This window comes from Panthera leo, chromosome B2, assembly GCF_018350215.1.
Source record: "Panthera leo isolate Ple1 chromosome B2, P.leo_Ple1_pat1.1, whole genome shotgun sequence".
Classification (NCBI taxonomy): Eukaryota; Metazoa; Chordata; class Mammalia; order Carnivora; family Felidae; genus Panthera; species Panthera leo.
The window spans coordinates 38,807,174-38,818,051 of record NC_056683.1 but is presented as its reverse complement, the minus strand read 5'-3'; the positions used below and the strand labels follow the sequence as shown (position 1 = coordinate 38,818,051).

Genomic DNA, 10,878 nt, shown 5'->3' with positions numbered 1-10,878 from the left:
GCCTTAATAGAACAAAGACTGACCTCCCCCAGCAAGAAGGAATTCAGCTGCACACAACCCTTAGACTTGAACTTCAGCAGCAGCTTATCCCTGGGTCTTCAGCCTGACGGCCTACCCTGCAGATTTTGGGCTTGTCAGCCTCCATGACCACATGAGCCAATTTCTTAAATATCCCTCTCTCTGTATTCATTCATTCATTCATTCATCATTCATTCATTCATTCATTGGTTCATCCATTCATTCACCTTACTGGTTCTTTTTTTGGGAGAACCCTGACCAATATATATTTCATCTGGAAAAGGTTCACCTGCTAAATAGAATTTTAAAAACTACAAGGCTAGGGGCACCTGGGTGGCTCAGTCAGTTAAGATTCCAACTCTCGATTTTGGCTCGGTCATGATCTTGCAGTTCATGAGATCAAGCCCTGCACTGGGCTCTGCACTAACAGGACAGTGCCTGCCTGGGATTCTCTCTCCCCCTCTATCTCTGCCTCTCCCCTGCTCGCACACACTCTCTCTCTCTCTCAAAATAAATAAATAGACATTAAAAATAAAAAATACTACAAGGCAAGAAGAGCTTAAGTTTCTTTCCATTTCTAGTTGTTTGTGTTGCTACATGTTCTGTCCTGGCTTTACCCCACGGCTTGACCTCAGGTCTGGTTTCATCTCACTGCTCAACCTCAAGTCTGGCTTCTCTGTCCTTCTGCTGATCTTTTGTGACCCTCTGACCCTTGGATGCAGCTTCCTCCCTGGTTCTAGGTGTCTGCCTGACTGGGGTTTGGTTTCTGGGTCCTGATGTAATAGCAATTACAATTTAAATGTGTCTAGTGATTTGCTGTTTTCAAGTATGTTACAACATCTCTCACTGAAGCTCCACAACACCCATTTTACAGATGAGAATTTTGAGGTTAGGATGGCTTAAATGAGTTGCCCAAGGTCACACAATTAGCAAATAGCAAATGCAGAGTTAAATATCCTTGGACTCAAAACCCCAGGTATCTCCCTCTGTACCATGCTGCCAGCCCGTTCAGTATGTTACACAAGAGAGCTCCAGGCATTTATTATTTCTCCAGCAGAGGGGAGCTAGAGGCTCCACCCCCAGCAAGTGACTTGTTCCCTGATTTCCAGAACGAGCAGGTGGGAGACCCTTGCAATAGTGAAAAGTGACCTCAGATGAACCACAGCAGCTGCTTGTCAAGCCAGCATCTTCTGGAGTTGGCCAGGTTTCCCTGCATTCGCTGGCAGAGTGTCCATGATTCATAGCAGTGTGGGGACTTTACGAGCCTGTGATAAAACAGTAATCATCAGCTGTGAGGTTGACATGAGATTATGGAGCTGCACAGTTGAATTGAGTTACTGTGCTTTCCCGGGGCTGTTCATGCGACGGCAGTGTTGACCTAGTGAGGTATCAGTGGCTCTGGGGCTCTGGGTGGAATCTTGCCAGGATGCCTTCCCTGGGTTGGGGGCTTGGGTGGAGGCAGGCGCAGGGTCAAAATGTCCCTGCCTCCATTGTTGCATGTGTGTGTGTGTGTGTGTGTGTGTGTGTGTGTGTGTGCATGGAGGACCTCAGAGGCACAGGGCTGAGTTAGGCATTCACCTAGGTTTGTGCCACCTCCTTCTTAGAGGCCACATCCAATCTGTGGGCAAATCCTTTGAACAACATTCAGTGGGTCCCTTCTCACCAGCCCCCATGCCATCACTGTGCTCAGAGCCACCTTCATCCCTTGTCTGCTTCACTCTAGGAGCCTTCTCTTGGGCTCTCCCTCCCTGCTGCACCTACCTCACTGCCCATGTTCCACACAATGGCAAGAATGATCCAGTTAAAAGTTCAGTCTCTTTTCTGCTCAACACCATTCCGTTGCTTCCCATTTCCATCCGTGTGAACGCTGAAGGTCCTCCCAGTGGCCTACAGGGCTCTGTGTGTTTGGATCCCCAGCATGTTCCTGCCCAGCTTCTCCCAGGGCTTGTCCCCTCCCTCCCTGCACCAGCGACGGTGACCTTCGTGCTGTTCGAACACATCAAATCAAGCTCACCTCACCTCTTCCAAGGCTTTACACAGGCTATTCCCCCTGCTGGAAAGCTCTTCACCCAGACTTTCACATGGCTTGTTTCCGCCTGTCCTATACTCAGAGAGGCTGGCCTGCCACCTTATTTAAACTCAACACACCCTCCCCCACTGCCCCCCAACCTCCCTTACGTTGCTCTACTTTTCTCTGGCCTCATAGAACCTTTCAGTTTATTACACACCAGAAACACATTTATATTAATTATTATCTATCTCCCTAATAGAAGGTCATCTAGAAAGCAAGGATTGTGTTTGTTTTGTCATTGGTGTATATCAAGTGTGAAGTAGGTGCTCAATTAATGTTTATGGAATGAATAAACAAAGGGCTGTATTTTTCCAACAGACCAGGGACTCTTTGAGTAAACTATGTTTTCTCTCTAAGATTGGAAGTTCCCCTAAGGCGGAGACAGTGCCTTCCCCACTAAAGATCCCCTTCTTTTATCATACTATGCCCCCTGGCCCTGCCCTCCCCCTAAGGCTTTGCAAACCAAAGAGAGTGGAATAGGGAGACAAGGCTCCCCACAGGCATGGGATGTGTGCAGTGGTGGCTGCTGTGGGCCTCCCCTTGTTGACTTGATGCTTCCCACCAGCCTGTGGACCTAATGCATTACGGGTGTGGCTTGGGGGTCCTCATCCCTATGACCTCTGGGTGGGCCAGTTCGAAAGCCTGGATCTCTGGTGTTAGGTAACCCTGTGGAGCATCCCCGCTGATTTTCAGGAAAGCCTGCCCTCCACACCAGTGACTGGGTATCCCAGCCCCCAACAACCCTGTCCACCATGCCCTGCCTCCTCCCCAGCCTGGCTGGGTCCTACTTCTTTCCACTCCATTCACCCCAAAGGTATTTGCCTCTTGGGGCAAACACTGTCCTAAGTCCCAAACACTGCCTGAAAATCCCTTGATTCTGGAATTGATGTCCCTAATCTGCCGTGTCCTTGCCAGTCCCTGGTATCAAATCCATCTGAACCCACGGAGAAGTGCACAGATGGAGCAGTTGTGACAAGGCACCTTCCAGACCTCTGACTGACGTCATTGTACTCCCAGCCGTGTCCGAGTGTGGCAGAGCTGCTAAGACTGGTCCTCTCTGGACATGTGGAAACCCTGTGATGGGTCACTTTGACTTGAGGACTCCGCTGACCTGGCTGAGCCTTCTCTGGACAGGACTATAGCCCAAGACGCTCTCACATGACCTTCCTTCCTTGCTTCTGTGCTTCCTGCCAGGGTCAGGCCTGCACCCCCCTGGGCGGGCAGCCCTCCTGGCCTCCCCCAGATTCCCCGTATGCTTTCCCTCAAAGACACTGCCCCTGATCGACCTCTTGCACACCTTGTCCTAAGTCGGAGTCCACTTCTGGGACGACCCAGACTAACACTCCCATCTTGGAGCCCGGCAGATATGGTTTCACGTGGTGACTTCCCAGGGCTGTGGCTTCTGCATCTGTTAAGTTAAAGCAAGTAATTCCCACTCCATCCCACGAGCTGACTGATGGTAGGATAATTAAATGAGTGGGTGTAAACAGCCCAGTTCATGAGGCTTTTCACCCCTAAGCTTGCCTTGTGCACCTTGCCTTATTCGAGCTGATTCCAGCCCTTTACCTGGGCAGCTTCCCCTTGACTCTAGTGACTTATCTGATCCCAGCTCCTTCCACCTCTCTGGTTCCTGCTTTGAGTCTCAGCAGCCTGGGCCAGAGCCTATGGGATCCCAGCCAAGCAGGTCCTCAGGACTGAGTGTCCTTCAGGGCTGAGCTCTTGGGGTGGGGGGGTGGGTGCGGGGTCCTGCTCAGGATGGCAGCTTGTCAGCTCACTGCTGCTGAAGCAGAACCAGCACATTTGCCCACATTGTGGCCCCACCCCATCCCAATAATGGGTGTTTTAGAGGGAGCTTTTCCACTTGAAGACTTTTTTTTATCCTTAAAAGGGAAATTACTTGCTTAATTTAATTTGTTTAATATTCCTGTTAAAAAATGAGGTTCAATTAAGATACCCAGAAAAACCATAATGTTCATTTAACAGAAGAATGAAATTTGAGTTCCACAAATGCATTTTTTTATCCTTTCTGTTTTTTTTAAATGCAAATCCAGCTAAGTGAATTACTGATCTTTATTAGATGCTTTAATTACAGGTTGTTAATGGAAATATTACTGAAATTAAACTCAAATGTGTTAACCAAGGAAAAAGCTTTATGTGTCACTAAAATAACCAAATATCAAGACTTTGTCGATATGGCCAATTGAAAAAGCACCTGAGAAATTATCCTCTTAATTGGGATATAGCGACAGACTTTCTTTGTAGGACTGGTCTTTCTGAGGCCGGTGGCAAAAGGACTCCACCCTCATGAGACAAAAACTTAACATGTGGGTCAGCTCTGCACGTACACACAGGCAGGCCCTGTGCAGAGGTCCAAACCTCCGGGGAGAGTCAACACTGCACACGTAGCAACAAGCTCTTTATGCAGAAGGGGCTCAAATACAACGGGAGTGCATACACTATACAAACTCTGTTGGGTCTGGAGATGCTTTCTGGGAAAATCCAGAATCTTCCCATATATTCGTTTATCAAAACCTTCCTACATTTCCTCCCCTTGAACACGCGGACATGCCGTGTAAATAAGGTCCAGCCACAATGAAGCAGACCAGCCACTCTCAGGAGTTTCCACAGTGTTCTGGAAGCCCACTTCCCAAGGGATTGGTGGACTGTGCTCTGTAGCCCCTTTCCTTTCTCCTTCCCTCTGCTGGATTTCACTTGGGGTGGCACTTCATACAGCCCAGTCAGCTATGTGGGGAACAGCAATTTTCCTCCAGGATTGGGGGGAGAGGCTAAGCACCATAGGCCATTGGGCCTCATATCTTTTTTTAAAAAATACATTTTTTAATGTTTACTTTTGAGAGAGACAGAAAGAGAGTGGGGGAGGGGCAGAGAGAGAGAAAGAGAGAGAGGGAGACAGAGGATCTGAAGCCAACTCTGAGCTGACAGCAGAGAGCCCTACAGAGCTCGAACATGCGAACCCTGAGACCATAACCTAAGCTGAAGTTGATGCTTAACAGGCTGAGCCACCCAGGCGCCCCAGTCCTCATGTCTTAAGGCAGCTTGACTCACTTGACAAGAACTTGGGTCTCTTTTTCACTCTGACTAGCCGGCCAGCTCATTCTTCAACTTCCTTAGGGGCCATTCTGTCCTTTCAAACTGGGCTCCAGGTATGACTTCAAAAATTTCCGATGAAAACTACCCTCGACGGGCCTGCCTGGTGTGGCTGCTGCAGTGATGCTTGTGGCCGGAGGTTTTGAAGCCAGCCGGCCCGGGCTGGAGTTCCTGCACCCCTGCTCACTGTCAGCGCGGCCTTGGGAAGATTTTTTACCTCCCCGAACCCTTTTCCTTAGCTCTGAGATGGGGAAATTACTACTCTCCTTCACCTCTCAATTCTCGGTGCTCTCTCCCTCAGCTCATGAGCCCGCCAGTGTTCTTTTCCTATCAGTACCCTTCGAACCCAACACTCTTTCTTTCCTCTTTCTCCTGAAAGCTTAGTCCGCCTTCCTATGTCTCTGTCCGCACAGCCGATTCACTCCCCCTCAGTCAGTGTCCTGGTGACAAGTAGCAGAACCTACTCTGGCCAGTTTAAACAGAAGAGAAACAGATGAAGGGATCCCAGGGATCTTCCACAGAAACTCCAGGAAGGCCAGAGAAGACACGGAGTGTGAGCGTGAGGAGCAGGGCCCACAGCCCAACACTGGTCTACACTGGCAGCTCCATTGACCTTGGCTGCGGGGACCTGAACTGTGGCTGGCCCCACTGATCATTGGCTCTGGATGCCAAAACAGTCCGGAACGGCTGACCCCAGAGTGCACACCTCCCTACCACTCCAGAAACCAGATTCTACACAGTGGTGCCTGTTTCCTCACCTTGTGGTCTTCCGCACCTAGCATCCCATTGGCTTGGCTGATTGGTGGAGCCCAGGTCACGTGGCTGGGCTGCAGCTGCAAGGGCCGCTGGGAGAAGGGCATCTTTCTCCAGGAAGAGAGGCTCACAGGGTGGGGAATTTACCATGCATAAGAAGGGTGTTTGGGAGTGCTGGCAGGCATGATAAGCATGTGCTCATGCTTACCCACTGCCCTTGGGTCTCCAGGTCTTCCATTGCTCCACCAGTGCTCTGGGAAGACCACCATTCTGGGCAGCTTCTCTTTGTCCCTCCATGTCTGTCCACCCTCCTCCACCTTTCTGTCTGCCCCCACAGGCTGAAGCGCTGGAGGACCTGCATCTATCTACCTGTTGCTTCACCTGTCTTCTGGCTTCCAGTTGAGTGTGGTCAATACAGAGCCTTGGCTGGAAGCTGGAAGGAGGAGGGGGAGTGAGGTTGGGGAATTTATCTTGCCAACTTCCTACCTTTGGGGTCTCTCTTGGCTGGCTGTGTCCCTTCACCAACTTCATGAGCCTGTCAGACAAAGCTCCCTGCCTCCAGGTTTGTGAACTCCTCCCTCTTCTTGGTCCTTTGGCCCAGGGGGCTGACTGCTCAAACTCTTCCCTGCTATCCTCCCCATCAGCCAATGCACTCTCCTGAGGCTTTCCCTGGACCAGGCCCCACTGTTACCAAGACCCTTTGTTAAAATCTGAAACTTCCCAACCCAAGAGTGTTCTTTCTATTCTGCTAGGACCCTGATAAGACAGCCAGAGTGACCTCCATTTTGCCAAGGATGGTGGATGCTTCTCAGTCACGATCTTCCTCAACCTCTTGGCTGCATTTAACATGGGGGTTCCTTCTTCCTTGATACCCCCTGTTCCTTTGGCTTCCAACTCTGGGTGTGTCTGCTTAGTCTCTTTTGGGGATGTCTCTTCTTCTGTATGCTCCTGAGCATGGCTATTTCCCAGGGTTCTGTTATGGATCCTCTCCTTTCTCTTGACATGATCTCTACATTTGAGCTCATCTACCTTCTTAGTTTTAACCCCAGTTCTTTGCCGATACCTTCCCATTCTATGTCTCCAGCCTATTTCCTGACTTAAGTCCAGGTACCTATTGGGAGCACCTGGATGTCACTTGAGTATCATCAATTCAACAAAACCCAAACTGATTTATCATCCCCTCTCCCCAGTCTGCTTCTCTTGGTGTCCCAAATTTTCATGAGAGATACCTATTCAGTCCCACAAGATGCAGTCTGGAGACCGTCAGGCTCTTCCTTCTTCCTCCCAGGGACTTCCCGTCTTGTTCTTTTCTTAAGTGTTCCTTGACCCGGTTGTCCCTTCTCCAGTTCTACTGTTAGCACCTTGATCGGGGACCTCATCATATCTTGGGTGAAATGTAACAGTTCTCCTTCACAGCCTCCTAGGATCCAGTCTATCCTAGGGAAAGCTACTTCCCTCTTCATAGCCAGAGTTAGGATTCTAGAATGTGACGTGACTATATTAGATTCTGCTGAAAGCCCTTCAGGCCTCTGAAGGATTGAGTCCATGTTCCTTAGCCAGACCTGCAAAGCCTTTTGAGCCCTCACTCCTGCCAACCTCTGAAGCCTTGTCTCATGTCACTACCTGTCTCCAAGCTCATGCTCTCATCAACTGGTCAGCTTACAAGTTCAAACACAAACCATGCTTCCACACCTCCATGACCTTGCTTAGGTGTTTTCCTCTAACCCAGGGTGCGTGGGTTAACTCCTTTTCTTCCCCTATCACCTGCTCTGCCTTCAAGGTTCAGCTCCTGTGTCCTTTCCACCTGGGCTGATGTCCCAGGTGAGGGGACCACACATTCAATCTTCACATTTCTCATTTATAGTGAATTTTCTCTTTGTGTCCATCACCCCTGTTAGACTATAATTTTCCTGGTGGCAAGAATTGTCCCTTAATCATTTCCAGCACTTAGTGTCTGGCACATAAATGTTTATTGATCTGGATTGAAGGTATTGGATGAGCTGGGTTGCAGAGTGTCTAAAAGCCCCAATACCCTGAAGTTGTTGGGGACAGGATTGACAAGAAGACCCCTCTGCCCCCTGCTCTCACTCAAAAGCGGTTTGGATTTCTCAGCCAGGAAATTAAATAACCCCAAATCCTCTTTCCTCCAATGAACAGCTCTTAGAGCTGGGGATATTAGCATGTACCTGCTAGTTCTTTCCCCTGGCCTGGGAATTCACTCTGTCCAGAGTTTGACCCCCCTGACACTCTCCCATCTTCTTAGCACTCTGCCTCTGTGGCCATGCTCTTGCCTTGGGTCTCCTCACTGGAAATTTTACATGTTTTCAAGGTTAGAGGAAGCCATAAAGCATTAAGATTCAGAGGAAGGGCTTAAAAGTCATGGAGGCCCAGCTTAAAATCTTCTTACCAGCTTTGTGACCTTGGCAGTTCCCTGAACCCCCACCCCCCAGCTTGTTTCCTCATCTATAAGATGGGAGTGATAATTATAACACCCAGATCATGGAGGTTTTGTAAGGATTAAATGAGATAATGGGCGTCAGGCACTTAGCTCACAGCCTGGCTCGGAGGCTTAATTCAAATCCTACCTCCCCTGAGAAATCTCTGGTGACTCAGAGCCAGCCCACAATAGTTTCCCTCCTCGGAAGGGTGTGACTGGAGGCCCAAACTCTCTTTCCGGCATTGACTCACTCTCCATTTCTGAGCCTCCCTCATCCCCCACGTGCTAGCCACGTCTTTGTTGCCTGTCTTGGCTCTCCCATTAGATTTTAAGCCACTAGAGAACAAAGATCATGAAGCAAATAATTCGAGACATTGCAGGTACCTTGGTGGGCATCCTCCCTTCTCTCTGTCAACCAAACACCTTAAAGTATCCTGCACAAGGCTGGGGGCGTGCACAGCTGCTTCTTGAGCTGACCTGAATGTCTTGAACAAGGTGGAGGAGGCAGGTGAAGAGGAGGAGGAAGGAACACCTTGGAGGTGTTGTGAGGATAAGTGGCCCTCTTCTGTCATAAATGAGGGGCTAAGTAGTTCCCAGAAAACCTTTCACTCAGATGAGGCACAGGAAGGCTTCTCAAGAGATAAGCAGGACACCTGCAAAAAGATGCCCTGACATGGTCCTGTTCCCAGTTCCGGTTCCCGTTCCTGGACGAGCACCGGAAGTCCACTGTTACTCCCAAATGATGCCAAGAAAAGGCTGGCAGTTTAATGAGCTCTGGGTCCACAGAACTAAAGCTAGGTGGGTCCCCTTTAGAGAAAGCCACCACCCAGGGACGCTTGCACCGATATCTGCCTGTGCACAGGCACTCTCCCCTGTGTGTGTTTCCGCTCTTGTGCTGGGTCCTAAAGCAGCTGGAGGAAGACACTTAACACACCGAGCATACATCGCTGCCTGGCCTGAACAGGTGCAGCCCCGCCCCCATCCCTGCCGAACAAACCAGAGGCCTTCTGTTTCAGCAGGAGAAGCCTGCCCTGTGGCCCAGCGATCCCAGGGCTGGAAGGCAGCTCCCCCTTGTCCTTTCTAACGCCCCTCTCTTGCCTGAGTGAAGGAGGGCGGGGCGGAGCTTGGAAACTCTACCCTCCCCCACATCCACCCCAAGCTTAGGGCGCCTCCAGCTTCTGGGTGGCAGGTCCTCTCAGCCCCACTTCCACGAACAGTCACAGCACGCGCCTGTCACGCCTGCGGCGGCCAGAGCCTCCCACGCGCCTTAACTGGATGTGAAAAGTTAATTCAGGTATAGACGTGAAGGCTTAATGAAAGGAGAGCGCGGCGGATTAATTATGCCCCTTTTTGCCAAGGTAACGGCACTCACCCCCGCAGCCCTGCGCGCCAGCGGCTGGTGCCCCCGCCCGCCGCCCCTCGGCCTTGGCCTCTCTCCCGCGGCCTCCTTGGCAAGAGGCCGGGAGGCGCCCTCCCTGCCTAAGCGGGGCCTGGGGACTGGGCGGAAGAGGTAAAGCATTAGTATTAATTACGGCATTTGGGAGCAGAAATCTGCACGGGCAGTTGTAAATAGATGTGTGGCATGTAAGGGCCTCCTGCCAGCCAGTGAGTCAGGCGCCTCCACCACAGCTCTGAAAACCCTCCAGTCTTCTTTGACCCTCAGCTAGGTGTGGAGGGGATTTACAGAGCCACAAGACATGCCCCTACCCTCAAGGTGCTGGACCATAATTGGGACTTATTATTTATTATTATTATTATTATTATTATTACCACTTGCTGAGTATGTCCTATGGACAAGGCACTGTAGTGGGCACATTATAGTGTCTTCAATTTCATCTTGTGTGGAATCTTATGGGGTTGGGTATTTTTGTCCCCACTTTACAGATGAGGAAATTGAGGCTCAAAAAGGAAAACGTAAATTGTCCAGGGTTGCGCAGCTAGAAATGAGCAAAACTGGGCTTTGGTCCCTGTTCAGATTCTGTGCTTTTGTGCTGCCTGCTGTATTATCTCCTCTTTAAGAAAGACACAACCCCAGGGCTGTAAATAAACAGCCCCAAGTCATATAAAGGAGTGTGTAATTCTGCATAGCAGACAGCGTGTGATGCTTGGGAGTTCTAAGTAGGAAGATGCATAAGGCTTGGGTGGGCAGGACAGCTTCCTGCTTTGAGGTAGGTTATTAAAAAGCCTGAGAGCTTGCTTCCTTGTTTCCCCCACCTCCAGACTCCCCCTCACCCCTCTCCACCATGAGCTCATCCTACGAATTCCCATTTCTTCTGTAAGGACGGAAGACAATCCAGCCGGTTCCTAGGACCTAAGGGAGGAGGCTCCAACTGATACACATTTTCCCATCCAGATGGGGCACCCCTTCAGAGAGGGCTGTTCTATCATGCCTTGATTGAGCATACATGGCCTCCATGCCTTGTTTCTCTGTCTCAGAAGTGATGGAACAGAGAGAGAGCCGACGAGTCTGCCTGGCGCTGTAGGCTGTCTG

The 10,878-nt window shown here is 50.3% G+C and overlaps 1 long non-coding RNA gene across 1 annotated transcript; it reads right to left on the bottom strand.

Annotated features, from left to right (window-relative positions):
* Nucleotides 1–1,043: 1,043 nt before the first annotated feature.
* Nucleotides 1,044–9,547, bottom strand: LOC122219008. The gene is made up of 2 exons (XR_006202217.1): nt 8,772–9,547; nt 1,044–1,283 (listed from the first exon to the last, which is right to left on the bottom strand). It is a non-coding gene; the product is annotated as an uncharacterized LOC122219008 (long non-coding RNA).
* Nucleotides 9,548–10,878: the final 1,331 nt, after the last annotated feature.